Genomic DNA, 15437 nt, shown 5'->3' with positions numbered 1-15437 from the left:
TCACTCCGGCTATTAGGTATGCAGAACGAGCCCCTCCCCTTCTTTGCTTGACCACTAAGTTTGAAGGCTGTCTAACCAATCAGTGAAGAGAAAGACCAGACTAGAGTAACGCATTGTCGAAACTAGAGCGGCAGTCAGTGCCTCCATGTTTCGCCGTAACATAAGGCTGTGTTGTCTTTACTAGTTTCACTACAATGTAATGACCACCACTAGCTAGTGGAAAATATATTTGTGTCTAGTACAGTGATATATTTGTATATGTTAGGCTATATATTGAGATGGCAGTGTGCGAAATACCCATCATTATTCGGGGATGCCCTCATCCCCAGATTGTTCGCGATATGCAGTAGCCAGCTCGGCCAAACATTACAATATTTCATGGATGCAAGCAAGCCAAGACAATCGATCTATATCTATAGCCTACATGACAACACGCAGACACACACACACACACACACACACACACACACACACACACACACACACACACACACACACACACACACACACACACACACACACACACACACACACACACACACACACACACATTAAGCACACATTAAGCACACATTAAGCACACTGGTAAAGCAATAGGAGCCTGCATTGGCTAAAGTTGTTGGGATGCACCTTATTTTATAACAGGGAGGGGCAAAGTTGTGCATTACAATGCAAACACGACAATAATTGGCACCGTTCTTGCGCACTCAGAAGAACATGCAGTAGGACCGATCTTGTGACATTATTTAACCATCCATCTACAGCCCCCCATCTTCATCTGCCTGGAAGCTGCCTTCTCCGGGTAAAATTCGTCCTGAATGGGCTTCCTTCCAATCGGGCTCTGCTCCTCACATTAAGCATAGCCCATCTTTACCCAAGACGCAGATGTTTTATTCACTGTTATCCCTCAATAACGTTTATTTGATGTGTTGTTAATCATGTATGACTAATGCTGCCCTACTGTGTGAAAGGTGTGAAACGTTGGGATAGCTTATGGTCATGATGCTTACGTTGAGAAATATGTAGTTGGCCTACTGCTTAGAAATTAATTTTTATGAAGCTTGTTTATATGCTATTTCCCATGATGATAAATTAACATTTCATTGCTGTGAGTTGTGAAGATTATACAAATAAATAGTAAATGTGCTGAATCAGAATACTCATTTCCCATGATGATATATTAACATTGCATTGCTGCAAGATTTGTGAAGATTATACAAATACATTTTAAATCCGCTGAATCAGAATATTCTATTAAAACTTTAGTGATGGATTGTAAATGCCCTTACCGAAGTACTGTACAATAAGTGCAATTTGGAGGTACACTTGTATTTCACTTGAGTATTTAATTAAACCGACTTATCTCCAGATGTTTGCAATAAACTGGAGGATGACGGGAGAAAATCCTGAAAAATAAATGATTGAAGAGCCCCCCATGATCCGCTCGGAAAGTCATAGTCACGCTGATTACAGGTGTTTTTAAAATGCGTATACGGCTCTCACATGACAGCCACGCAACGGACACATCATCTTGCATCATTTGATTTATTGCTGTATAGTTAAACCAGCAAACCATCGCAAGGAAATGTAACAAAGCTGTAGCTGAAAGATTCATCCACAAACATCAGAATAGAAAAACACTGGCAGGGACCATTTCAGCGCATAATGACTACTGCTGCCTATGCGTGTGGCAGTAATGCAATTCTGCTGAATTATTTGGAGGACTTATAGCCTACTTGTAGTGAAGTATTTTTAACAGTGCGGAAACTACAGCTGGTCACTTTCACTGGCTAAGCAAAATTAATCACGAACAGTTGAACCTCTGAATTGATCCTGAAAGCCTATATGTCCTAGAATAATTCATTTGTATTCCGTTTTAGGCCATCTCACTAAAGGTCACTTTGATTTAGCCTATTCAAGCTCACCAAGTCCAGTATTCAGAATTCAAAGCATTTATTCACAAATACGTTCTTTTTTGACAAGCGGAGCCGACAGTCCGGTGCAAACTATGCAAATTAGCCATGTGCACCAAACAGAAGATAGACGCAATGTATAGAACTGATTGTTGTGCATTATTGTGGATATGTAGGCTGGTTAGTTGTGGTTGTTTGTGGTCTTAGTGAAACAGCCTTGCCTTGGAGTTGGAGAAGTTGGAGTGATTGTGTGAATGTGCGAGAGAGAGCGCACCTGCCGTGGTGATGTTGGGCTTGTTGTGGGCTTTTATGTGATCGATGATGTATCTGTCTGATCGTATTAGCTGTAGATGGATGGTTAAATAATGTCACAAGATCGGTCCTACTGCATGTTCTTCTGAGTGCGCAAGAACGGTGCCAATTATTGTCGTGTTTGCATTGTAATGCACAACTTTGCCCCTCCCTGTTATAAAATAAGGTGCATCCCAACAACTTTAGCCAATGCAGGCTCCTATTGCTTTACCAGTGTGCTTAATGTGTGCTTAATGTGTGTGTGTGTGTGTGTGTGTGTGTGTGTGTGTGTGTGTGTGTGTGTGTGTGTGTGTGTGTGTGTGTGTGTGTGGTGTGTGTGTGTGTGTGTGTGTGTGTGTGTGTGTGTGTGTGTGTGTGTGTGTGTGTGTCTGCGTGTTGTCATGTAGGCTATAGATATAGATCGATTGTCTTGGCTTGCTTGCATCCATGAAATATTGTAATGTTATGGCCGAGCTGGCAACTGCATATCGCGAACAATCTGGGGATGAGGGCATCCCCGAATAATGATGGGTATTTCGCACACTGCCATCTCAATATATAGCCTAACATATACAAATATATCACTGTACTAGACACAAATATATTTTCCACTAGCTAGTGGTGGTCATTACATTGTAGTGAAACTAGTAAAGACAACACAGCCTTATGTTACGGCGAAACATGGAGGCACTGACTGCCGCTCTAGTTTCGACAATGCGTTACTTTAGTCTGGTCTTTCTCTTCACTGATTGGTTAGACAGCCTTCAAACTTAGTGGTCAAGCAAAGAAGGGGAGGGGCTCGTTCTGCATACCTAATAGCCGGAGTGAATAACTAATAGCCGGAGTGAATGACTAATAGCCGCGGCTATTAGTCATTCAAAACCGTACGGAATCCGTACGGAAACCGTACGGAAACCGTACGGATTCCGTACGGAATTCTTGCAAAACCGTACGGATTCCGTACGGATTCCGTACGGAATTCTTGCAAAACCGTACGGAAACCGTACGGAATCCGTACGGAATCCGTACGGAAACCGTACGGTTTTGCACTTTTACCGCGCCAATCTAGGTCCGGATGTGGCCTTCTTGGCTTTCCATTTATGGAAAGCCAAGAAGGCCACAATCCGGACCTAGATTGGCGCGGTAAAAGTGCAAAACCGTACGGAAAGGTTTTGCAAGAATTCCGTACGGAATCCGTACGGTTTCCGTACGGTTTCCGTACGGATTCCGTACGGATTCCGTACGGTTTTGAATGACTAATAGCCGCGGCTATTAGTCATTCACTCCGGCTATTAGTTATTCACTCCGGCTATTAGGTATGCAGAACGAGCCCCTCCCCTTCTTTGCTTGACCACTAAGTTTGAAGGCTGTCTAACCAATCAGTGAAGAGAAAGACCAGACTAAAGTAACGCATTGTCGAAACTAGAGCGGCAGTCAGTGCCTCCATGTTTCGCCGTAACATAAGGCTGTGTTGTCTTTACTAGTTTCACTACAATGTAATGACCACCACTAGCTAGTGGAAAATATATTTGTGTCTAGTACAGTGATATATTTGTATATGTTAGGCTATATATTGAGATGGCAGTGTGCGAAATACCCATCATTATTCGGGGATGCCCTCATCCCCAGATTGTTCGCGATATGCAGTAGCCAGCTCGGCCATAACATTACAATATTTCATGGATGCAAGCAAGCCAAGACAATCGATCTATATCTATAGCCTACATGACAACACGCACACACACACACACACACACACACACACACACACACACACACACACACACACACACACACACACACACACACACACACACACACACACACACACACACACACACACACACACACACACACACACACACACACACGCACACACACACACACACACATTAAGCACACATTAAGCACACTGGTAAAGCAATAGGAGCCTGCATTGGCTAAAGTTGTTGGGATGCACCTTATTTTATAACAGGGAGGGGCAAAGTTGTGCATTACAATGCAAACACGACAATAATTGGCACCGTTCTTGCGCACTCAGAAGAACATGCAGTAGGACCGATCTTGTGGCATTATTTAACCATCCATCTACAGCTAATACGATCAGACAGATACATCATCGATCACATAAAAGCCCACAACAAGCCCAACATCACCACGGCAGGTGCGCTCTCTCTCGCACATTCACACAATCACTCCAACTTCTCCAACTCCAAGGCAAGGCTGTTTCACTAAGACCACAAACAACCACAACTAACCAGCCTACATATCCACAATAATGCACAACAATCAGTTCTATACATTGCGTCTATCTTCTGTTTGGTGCACATGGCTAATTTGCATAGTTTGCACCGGACTGTCGGCTCCGCTTGTCAAAAAATAGAACGTATTTGTGAATAAATGCTTTGAATTCTGAATACTGGACTTGGTGAGCTTGAATAGGCTAAATCTAAGTGACCTTTAGTGAGATGGCCTAAAACGGAATACAAATGAATTATTCTAGGACATATAGGCTTTCAGGATCAATTCAGAGGTTCAACTGTTCGTGATTAATTTTGCTTAGCCAGTGAAAGTGACCAGCTGTAGATTCCGCACTGTTAAAAATACTTCACTACAAGTAGGCTATAAGTCCTCCAAATAATTCAGCAGAATTGCATTACTGCCACACGCAGTAGTCATTATGCGCTGAAATGGTCCCTGCCAGTGTTTTTCTATTCTGATGTTTGTGGATGAATCTTTCAGCTACAGCTTTGTTACATTTCCTTGCGATGGTTTGCTGGTTTAACTATACAGCAATAAATCAAATGATGCAAGATGATGTCCGTGTTGCGTGGCTGTCATGTGAGAGCCGTATACGCATTTTAAAAACACCTGTAATCAGCGTGACTATGACTTTCCGAGCGGATCATGGGGGGCTCTTCAATCATTTATTTTTCAGGATTTTCTCCCGTCATCCTCCAGTTTATTGCAAACATCTGGAGATAAGTCGGTTTAATTAAATACTCAAGTGAAATACAAGTGTACCTCCAAATTGCACGTATTGTACAGTACTTCGGTAAGGGCATTTACAATCCATCACTAAAGTTTTAATAGAATATTCTGATTCAGCGGATTTAAAATGTATTTGTATAATCTTCACAAATCTTGCAGCAATGCAATGTTAATATATCATCATGGGAAATGAGTATTCTGATTCAGCACATTTACTATTTATTTGTATAATCTTCACAACTCACAGCAATGAAATGTTAATTTATCATCATGGGAAATAGCATATAAACAAGCTTCATAAAAATTCATTTCTAAGCAGTAGGCCTACTATATACATATACAACGTAAGCATCATGACCATAAGCTATCCCAACGTTTCACACCTTTCACACAGTAGGGCAGCATTAGTCATACATGATTAACAACACATCAAATAAACGTTATTGAGGGATAACAGTGAATAAAACATCTGCGTCTTGGGTAAAGATGGGCTATGCTTAATGTGAGGAGCAGAGCCCGATTGGAAGGAAGCCCATTCAGGACGAATTTTACCCGGAGAAGGCAGCTTCCAGGCAGATGAAGATGGGGGGCTGTAGATGGATGGTTAAATAATGTCACAAGATCGGTCCTACTGCATGTTCTTCTGAGTGCGCAAGAACGGTGCCAATTATTGTCGTGTTTGCATTGTAATGCACAACTTTGCCCTCCCTGTTATAAAATAAGGTGCATCCCAACAACTTTAGCCAATGCAGGCTCCTATTGCTTTACCAGTGTGCTTAATGTGTGCTTAATGTGTGCTTAATGTGTGTGTGTGTGTGTGTGTGTGTGTGTGTGTGTGTGGTGTGTGTGTGTGTGTGTGTGTGTGTGTGGTGTGTTGTGTGGTGTGTGGTGTGTGTGTGTGTCTGCGTGTTGTCATGTAGGCTATAGATATAGATCGATTGTCTTGGCTTGCTTGCATCCATGAAATATTGTAATGTTATGGCCGAGCTGGCTACTGCATATCGCGAACAATCTGGGGATGAGGGCATCCCCGAATAATGATGGGTATTTCGCACACTGCCATCTCAATATATAGCCTAACATATACAAATATATCACTGTACTAGACACCAATATATTTTCCACTAGCTAGTGGTGGTCATTACATTGTAGTGAAACTAGCAAAGACAACACAGCCTTATGTTACGGCGAAACATGGAGGCACTGACTGCCGCTCTAGTTTCGACAATGCGTTACTTTAGTCTGGTCTTTCTCTTCACTGATTGGTTAGACAGCCTTCAAACTTAGTGGTCAAGCAAAGAAGGGGAGGGGCTCGTTCTGCATACCTAATAGCCGGAGTGAATAACTAATAGCCGGAGTGAATGACTAATAGCCGCGGCTATTAGTCATTCAAAACCGTACGGAATCCGTACGGAATCCGTACGGAAACCGTACGGAAACCGTACGGAAACCGTACGGATTCCGTACGGATTCCGTACGGAATTCTTGCAAAACCGTACGGAAACCGTACAGAATCCGTACGGAATCCGTACGGAATCCGTACGGAAACCGTACGGAATCCGTACGGTTTCCGTACGGTTTTGCACTTTTACCGCGCCAATCTAGGTCCGGATTGTGGCCTTCTTGGCTTTCCATAGGCGTCGTCCTGGTCTTGTGCACTACCAGCCGCCGGCAGACCTCCCCGAAGACCTGGGACTCAAAGTTCCGCCCCTGGTCGCTGTGGAGCTCGGCAGGAACCCCGAAACGGGCAAACATCTCCTCCACCAGCCTCTCTGCGGTGGTGGCAGCGCTCTGATCTGGCACCGCATACGCCTCGGGCCATTTGGTGAAGTAGTCCATTTGGTGAAGTAGGCGACGGGACGTTCCCCCCCCCCACCCCCTGGGGAGGACCGCACCGACCCCCACGTTACTGGCATCGGTGTCGAGGACGAAAGGGTGACCAGCGTCGGGGTACGCCAGGACCCCGACGCTGGTCGGGGTCCTGGCCAGCAGGGAACACTTGGCAGGGTTCAGCCGCAACCCGGCCTGGCGGATGGCCCCAAGAACCTCCCGCAGGTTCGCCAGCGCCCCCCCGAAATCGCGGGCGTGCACCAACAAATCGTCCAGGTACACGACACAACGACTCCGGGGGATGCTCGCTAGCACCCTCTCCATCATCCGCTCGAACGTCGCCGGTGCGTTGCATAGTCCGAACGGCATGACACGGAACTGCCACAGCCCCTGTCCAATGGTGAAGGCAGTCTTAGGTCGGGCCTCGGGCGCCAACTCCACCTGCCAGTAGCCGCTACGCAGGTCCAGGGAGCTGAACCAGCTAGACCCCCCGATAGTCCAGGGCGGCGTCGATCCGTGGAAGCGAGTACGAGTCCTTCCGGGTGACCTCGTTGAGGCGCCGGTAGTCCACGCAGAACCTCCAGCTACCGTCCTTCTTCTTCACCAGGACGGCCGGGGCCGCCCATGGACTGGACGAGGGCTCGATCACTCCCCCGGCAGCCATCTCGCGGACCTTGTCCTCCGCCGCCTGGCGCTTGGCTAATGCTAATCGGTGGGGCCGCAGGCGGATGGGCCGAGCAGAGCCGGTGTCGATGGCATGCTGCACCAACCCTGTCCGCCTGCAGTCCTCATCCCGAGCCGCAAAAATGTCCCCGTACTCCTCGAGTAACAGCCTCAGCTGCAGACTCTGCTGTACGTCGAGGCCAGCTCCACTGCGCAACCAAAACGCATTGACGGCCTCGGCGGTCTCAGGGGAAGGAAAGGTGGCAGATACAGGGCCGGCGTGGAATGCAGGGACCGAGCAGAGGCAGAGGCTCCTGGGGTATAACCCGGCGACTACTCCGGCTGGCGCGCGTAGGCGACGGACGGGTTCCCTGCTCTGGTCCCAACCCCCTGGGAGAGGAACCGCACCGACCCCCCACGTTACTTGGCATCGGTGGTCGAGGACCGAAAGGGCGACCAGCGTCGGGGTACGCCAGGACCGGGGCCGTCGGTGAGCACCGCTTGAGTCGGGCGAAGGCCGTGGCTCAGGAAGGCGGGTGTCCCAGACGTAGTTCACCGGTGGTTAGTGGGGTCGGCCAGTCCCGGACTGCAGCTGCCTTGGCCGGGTTAGTGGCTATGCCATGCTCGTTCACCACGTGCCCCAAGAACAGCGTTTCCCTGGCCCAGCAGGGGAACACTTGGCAGGGTTCAGCCGCAACCCGGCCTGGCGGATGGCCCCAAGAACCTCCCGCAGGTTCGCCAGCGCCCCCCCGAAATCGCGGGCGTGCACCAACAAATCGTCCAGGTACACGACACAACGACTCCGGGGGATGCTCGCTAGCACCCCTCTCATCCTCGATCGAACGTCGCCGGTGCGTTGCATAGTCCGAACGCATGACACGGAACTGCCACAGCCCCTGTTCCAATGGTGAAGGCAGTCTTAGGTCGGGCTCGGGCGCCAACTCCACCTGCCAGTTGCCGCTACGCAGGTCCAGGAGCTGAACCAGCTAGACCCCCCCGATAGTCCAGGGCGCGTCGATCCGTGGAAGCGGGTACGAGTCCTTCCGGGTGGACCTCGTTGAGGGCGCCGGTAGTCCACGCAGAACCTCCAGCTACCGTCCTTCTTCTTCACCAGGACGGCCGGGGCCGCCCATGGACTGGACGAGGGCTCGATCACTCCCCCGGCAGCCATCTCGCGGATCTTGTCCTCCGCCGCCTGGCGCTTGGCTAATGCTAATCGGTGGGGCCGCAGGCGGATGGGCCGAGCAGAGCCGGTGTCGATGGCATGCTGCACCAACCCTGTCCGCCTGCAGTCCTCATCCCGAGCCGCAAAAATGTCCCCGTACTCCTCGAGTAACAGCCTCAGCTGCAGACTCTGCTGTACGTCGAGGCCAGCTCCACTGCCCAACCAAAGCGCATTGACGGCCTCGGCGGTCTCAGGGGAAGGAAAGGTGGCAGATACAGGGCCGCGGGGAATGCAGGGACCGGGCAGAGGCAGAGGCTCCTGGGGTATAACCCGGCGACTACTCCGCTGGCCGCCAGAGCCCCCGTGCTCCCCCCGTCCGGACTGGAGCGCCAACGTCTCCGTGCCGACGGTGATGGTTGCTCCAGCCATGTCCATCCTGGCACCCCAACGGTTCAGCAGATCCAGGCCGATGATGCACGAGTCACGATGTCGGCGAGCCAAAACTCATGCATCACCTCCTGGTCACCCACCCTGACGGCCAGCCGCTTCCTTCCTTCCCCTCATTCCGGTCTCTTGTCCCGTAACGGTCGTCAGGCGGACGCTGGTCGCCGTCCCACCCCCCCGAGAGTGCGCCGGTGGTACCCGGAAAAACGCACCGGACGCACCAGGGAGATGGTCGGAGCCCAGTGTCCACCAGGGCCATGCAGGGTCGTGCAGGTAAGGCCCCTGGCGCGGCCCGGGCCGCCAACCAGAGCGCAACCGACCGTGGAGAGGGGCAGGAATCCGGAGGCGGCGGTTCCCCTCACTGGCAGCTCCGCCGCCGTTTTCCGCCGGACGAGATGGTCTAGCCCGTGGTGCCGGTGCATCGCATCGGAAACAGCGCCGGTCATCTCCGGACCTACGTCTGTCGTCGGGTGGTGGACGCTGTGGTGGACGCTGCCAGGGACCTGGGGCGAGATCCAGCCTGGAAACACTCTTCCTCGTCATCCGCGTCCTCGTCACCGCTCGTAGTCCGCCTGCCGGACGTGAGGTCGGAGGGCACGGAGGCTGTGGGTTGGACAGCTCCTGCTCCGCCCGTTCCGCCAGCTCAAGAGCCACATCGAGGTTCGGGGGCCCGGCGAGGCGGACGTGCCGTCCCAGCCGCGGCGGGGCAAGTCCTCGGAGGAACGATTGAAGGGCTAGTTCCTCCCTAGCCGCAGCAGGGAAGTCTGGGTAGCCCCGTTGGGCGTACAGCAGTACGTCCGCTGCGTAGGCCCCCAACGTTCCCCCTCCTGGTGGCGGCAGCTGGTCAGCAACTCCCGGCTGTGGCTCACGACCCTCCGCTGCCCGAAACGCCTCCTCCAAGGCCGGGTCAGGGCTGGAGGTCCAGCTGGTCTGCTGGGGCCAGGTCCAGCAGAACCTGCAACGCCGTTCCCTCCAAAGCTAGGGCAAGCTGGGCGCGGACTCGTCCATACCCCAGCAGTAGTAATCGCGCAGCGATCCTCAACTGCGCCAGGTAAGGTTCCAGTGGCGTTGCTCCAGAAAACTTGGCAGCCTGGCCACCAGGTGGCGACCAACCGCCGCCGATCCTGCGACACCACCAACGGCCACTGGGTGGCGCTATTTCGCAGCCGTCGCGCCAAGCCATTCCTCCGAGTCTTCCTCCTTTGGACGCGTCATGTCGGAAAACGTGTCTTTTTCCATAATCCCACTTCTGACACAATGTAGCGCCGACCAGGAAGGAACACGGAGTCAGGCTTTTGGTCAACTAGGGGTTCTGTGCCTCATACACCGCTCGACTACAGAAAACACCCTCTTTATTGATTCACCAAACACGGACATAGAACAGCACACCTAACTAACACACAAGTCATTCTCGGTGATGGTGGCAACAACGACACACAACAGAACAACACACAACAATGACAATCCCAACCCATTAACCCCACTGAGCATTAATAACCCAACAACTAGCAACGGACCCAGAACAAAACAATAACATCAACAATAACGATATTTAGGTATTATAAACTCTATTCTATGATTGTAGGCGTAGCCGTCTAGGCTTCGCCTTATGGGCTTTCCCGTGGGGCTGAAAAATTCTAAACTATGCACCTATCAGCGTGGGCACCGCCCACATTCCCACGGTATCGTGTCTATATAACGCGGCGTATACCGTTGCTCATCCTCCACGCTGTTCTTTCAGCATTTGGAGGTACAGCAGGTGGGAAACTAGACGGCTACGCCTACAATCATAGAACTAGAGTTATAATAACATAACTAATCGTTCTATTTCATGTAGGCTACGCCGTCTAGGCTTCGCCTTATGGGCTAAGGTGAAGCTGCGAGCGGAGCCCGATCAATGTACTCCTGCTGGACCCCAGTCAAAGTCACCAGAGCACATTAAGACTCAAAAGCTAAGGAAGTGTAAAACACAACAGCTTGATAAAAACGAATTCCTCCTAGATCAAGCAAGGCAATGATCCAAGGGAGAAAAAAGTGAGTCTGTAAAGACGGCACCTATGGAAACCTAATGACGGTTTCCATTAGGTCCGCTACCACCGGGGCGGAGCTACGGAATCCAGCTCTCCAAAATGGGACTCTCTCGGCCCGTTTCTATTGAAGAAAACGGCGGGAGTGCCAAGCTGGTAAACAAAACCCCCAGACAATTGGCGAGCCAATAGAAAACCCCCTAGCCTGGTTTTCATTTGAAAAAAGGTGGAAGAGTAAGACTGGTAATCAAGTCCAACTCGCCAGCCGGCGAGAGGAAATCCAACCACGCCGCTTTAAAGAACATGTCTATATTCTTAAGCCGTAAAAGGGGTCCCCGGACTCCAGCACAGAGTTGCCGAGTGAGCCCCTGGACATGTCTAACAGTAAAAACGGACAAAGGGGCCGGGGGAAGACCATGACGCAGCCGCGCAGATGTCTTCCACCGAAACGCCCTTGAGTAGAGCCGTTGAAGCGGCCATGCTCCGTGTGGAGTGAGCTTTAACGCCCAACGGTGGCGCCAAGCCCTGCCGAGAGTAGGCTAAGCAAACTTCCTCACATATCCTGCGAGAAAACCGCTGCTTAGAGAGAGCGCGGCCCCTGCTAGCATCGCTATAAAACACAAACACTGTTGTGTGGTGCGGAACGCGGCCGAGCAATTCACGTACATAGCCATTGCCGAACCGGGCACAGGAGATGCAACTCCGCCTCCGCCTCACTAGAATGAGGCGGGGGGTGAAAAGCCTTAAGCACAATATCCCTCGACCGAAAATAACTATTAATGTTCTTCGGGAGGAACGCAGGATTAGGTCTGAGCAATGCGAAGGAGCTGTCCTCGTTTAGCAACAAGCAACTCGGGCTGACAGACAGAGCGGTTAGCTCACCAGCCCGCTTTGCAGAAACCAAGGCCAACAAGAGCGCCGTCTTAAATGACAGGGCATCCAAAGGGGCCTGAGAAAGAGGCTCGAAAGGATCCCTGGACAATCCGCGCAACACGTGGGGAGATCACAGCGGGTGTAAGCACGCGTGAAACAGGCCTAACCCGTCTAGCCCCACGCAAGAATCTCTTGACTAGTGGACGGCTGAAGATCGGTCCACCATCACAGCCTGCATGGCCAGCCGAAACGGCTGCCGCATAGACCTTGATAGTGGAGAAGGCCAAACCTTTTTCCAATATGTTTTGCAGAACGAAGCACGCTTCCCACCTCACATTGAGATTGGACAGCGTGGTTCGTCTCACACCAATTAGAGAAGGCGCACCACTTCGCCGCATAGAGGGAAGAAGTAGAAGGCGCACGAGCACTCTGAATAGTGTTTGATAACCGTCTCAGGCAAACCTTTGCCCTGCAGGATCAACCTCTCAGGAGCCAAACCAACAGCCGTCCGAGACATCAGGCGGGTGGTGCAACCTGTCCCGTGGGCCTGTGAAAGCACATCCGGCCTGAAGGGTACTGGCCAGGCGCCGACCGCGAGAGCGCGGCCAGCTCTGGAAACCACAGAGCTGAACGGTTCTCCTGGGCCACTAATATCAGGGACAGTCTCTCCTGTCTGACCGATTCCAGAAGAGGAAGGATAAGCTGAAGTTGGAGGGGAAACGCATACAAGAGAGCCCGCGGCCACAGTGTGTGTGCCAACGCATCCACCCCTAACGGGGGAAGATCCCGAGGGCTGAGGGAGAACCACCACCTGCAGTGCGTGTTCTCCATGGACGCGAAGAGGTCCCCTGTGCTGTCCCGAACCTCTGCCAGATCAGTCTGACAATGTCGGGATGTAACCGCCACTCGTCTCGGCGGGGACCGCCTCGAGACATGAGGTCCGCCCAAAGTTCTGGGCGCCCGCGATAAGCAGGGCTCTCAGACTGAGGAGATACTGATGAGCCCAAAGCCAGAGCTCGACCGCCTTTCGGTTGGAGAGCAGGGAGCGGCCCGCGCACCAGGTGAAAGAAATGCAACAGCATTTTCCTCACAGCGTCGAGCTCCAACACATTTAAGTGTGCTGTATTGGGCGTGCGCCACTCGTCCCCGACCGAGTGAGAGAGGCACGTTCCTCCCCAACCCGTCAATGAGGCATCTGTGAAGACCACTACGTAGGACGCCACCCTGCCCAGGGGAACACCCCTGAGAAGGGCGGAGGGTCTTTTCCAATATTCCAGGTCTGGCGACACCGAACGGGAAACAGGAGCACCCTGAGCTTGTGTCGCCTGGAGTCTAACCGTTTGGCGAGCAAACCCCCGTGAGTCTGCGCATAAAAGCAGACCCAGGGGGACCACGGGGTGGGCAGCTGCCATCAGCCCTAACAGGCGCATGTGGACAGTGCGGTCACGTTTCTGCGAACGCGAAAACGAGAGAGCGTCGACAGGATGGCGTCTCGCCGAGGAGGTGAAAGCATCGCAGTCATGGTGGCTGAGTCTAGGCAAAGCCCCAAGTAGACTGTCTGCCGGCTGGGGAGCGGGGAGCTCTTCTCCCAGTTGATGGCAAAACCCAGGAAGGCGAGATGGTTTATCACCAACATGGTGTCCCTTCTCGCGGTCTCTTCTGAGTTGCTCAGAAGAAGCAGGTCATCTAGGTAGAAGAGAATCCTCTTTTCCTGACGCCTGAGCGGTTCCAACGCCGTGTCCACACACTTCGAGAAGGTGCGCGGAGTCAGGGAATAGCCGAACGGCAGACACTGGTACTCGTATGCCATCCCCATAAAGGCAAAGCAGAGAAACTTCCTGTGCGCCTGCCGAACAGGGACGTGGAAGTAATCATCCTTGAGATCCAGGGATGTGAACCAATCGCCCTCTCTCACACACCGGAACAACGCTCCGACAGTGAGCATTCTGAACTTCCTCGTGGCAACGGATCTGTTGAACACGAAGATCCAGAATAGGTCTCTTTTCCCCTGGCTTCTTGGAAACCAGGAAGTAGCGGGAATAAAACCCTAGGTGAGACTCGTGGGGGGGAACGACAGTGGATGGCCCCCTTTACCAAGAGACGTGTCACCTCTGCTGCCAGAGCCCTGCTCGCAGCCGGGTCCCGTAGCGTGGTCTCCACCAACCCCATAAAGGGTGGGGGACGACGCTTGAACTGTATGGGATGGCCCCATCTCAACGTGGTGTCCAACCACGATGGCAGAACGCACCGCTCTTGCCAACACGCATAGCGGTCGGAGAGAGGGCGAGCCAACAGCTGAGGAAGACCGTCCAGGAATAACCCGTATTCCTCTGCCCCTACCGCCTCCACACTGCGGTGAGCCAAGGGGGGCTTCCCATGAAAGGGAGGAGGCTCAGCGAGCGTAGGTGACGTACCAGATCCAGCCGCTGTAAAAACAACGAGCTGTCTAGACGTCGCGCTCGTGCCCGCTGAACAGGGAGCGAGCCGTCCGGCCGCCGCACCTGTGCGCATGTGCTGTCCGCAGGCTGTAGCCACAGCGCGCGGACCCGTCTCCTCACCTATAATGTGGGGAACTGGGAGACCGGTACAACACGAGTGCAACGAGTCTCTGATCCGTCCACGAGGCTCCAAGGGACGCCGCTTCTTAGAAGCAGGTGAACCAGAGGCCATGTGAACACGCCGTCCGACCGCCACCCTACAGCCACAGGGCTGAGAGGGGGGAAGAGGCAACATGGAGGAACGCACCACAAGCGTAGGACGCAGGTGGCCTGAGGAATATCGGTCTTTAGGTACCATGTAGCCTACCGGTGTTCGGCCGAACGGTCTTTACTTTTTATTTTTTTAATAGGGAAAGAAAAAGTAGGAGCAAGCTTCCGGAACTTACCGGTCCGTGGCGCTGCTCTACCCGGCTGCTGCGGCACCGGGGCTGGAGTCTGAGGCGGCCCCCTGGAATGCTGGGACCGGCCTGGACCCCGCATCCTCCCAGCCTGCTGGTGGGAGGAGCCCGTGAGAATCGCCCCGAACCGGGAACCATTCTCACGGACTGACTGCTGGTGCGCGAGCACCTCGGAGAACCGGGGACCAAATAGGCCATCAGGCGCTAGTGGACCCTGGACGAGGCTGGCCCGCTCTCGTTCCTGCACCGCAGTGTGGGAGAGCCATATGACCCTTTGAATCATGGTAGCCCACGCCATATGCCGGCCGGCCGAAACGGCCATCGGCTGGCATAGCTGGAGGATG

This window comes from Gadus chalcogrammus, chromosome 6 (genome assembly GCF_026213295.1).
Source record: "Gadus chalcogrammus isolate NIFS_2021 chromosome 6, NIFS_Gcha_1.0, whole genome shotgun sequence".
Classification (NCBI taxonomy): domain Eukaryota; kingdom Metazoa; phylum Chordata; class Actinopteri; order Gadiformes; family Gadidae; genus Gadus; species Gadus chalcogrammus.
This window is presented reverse-complemented; position numbering follows the sequence as displayed.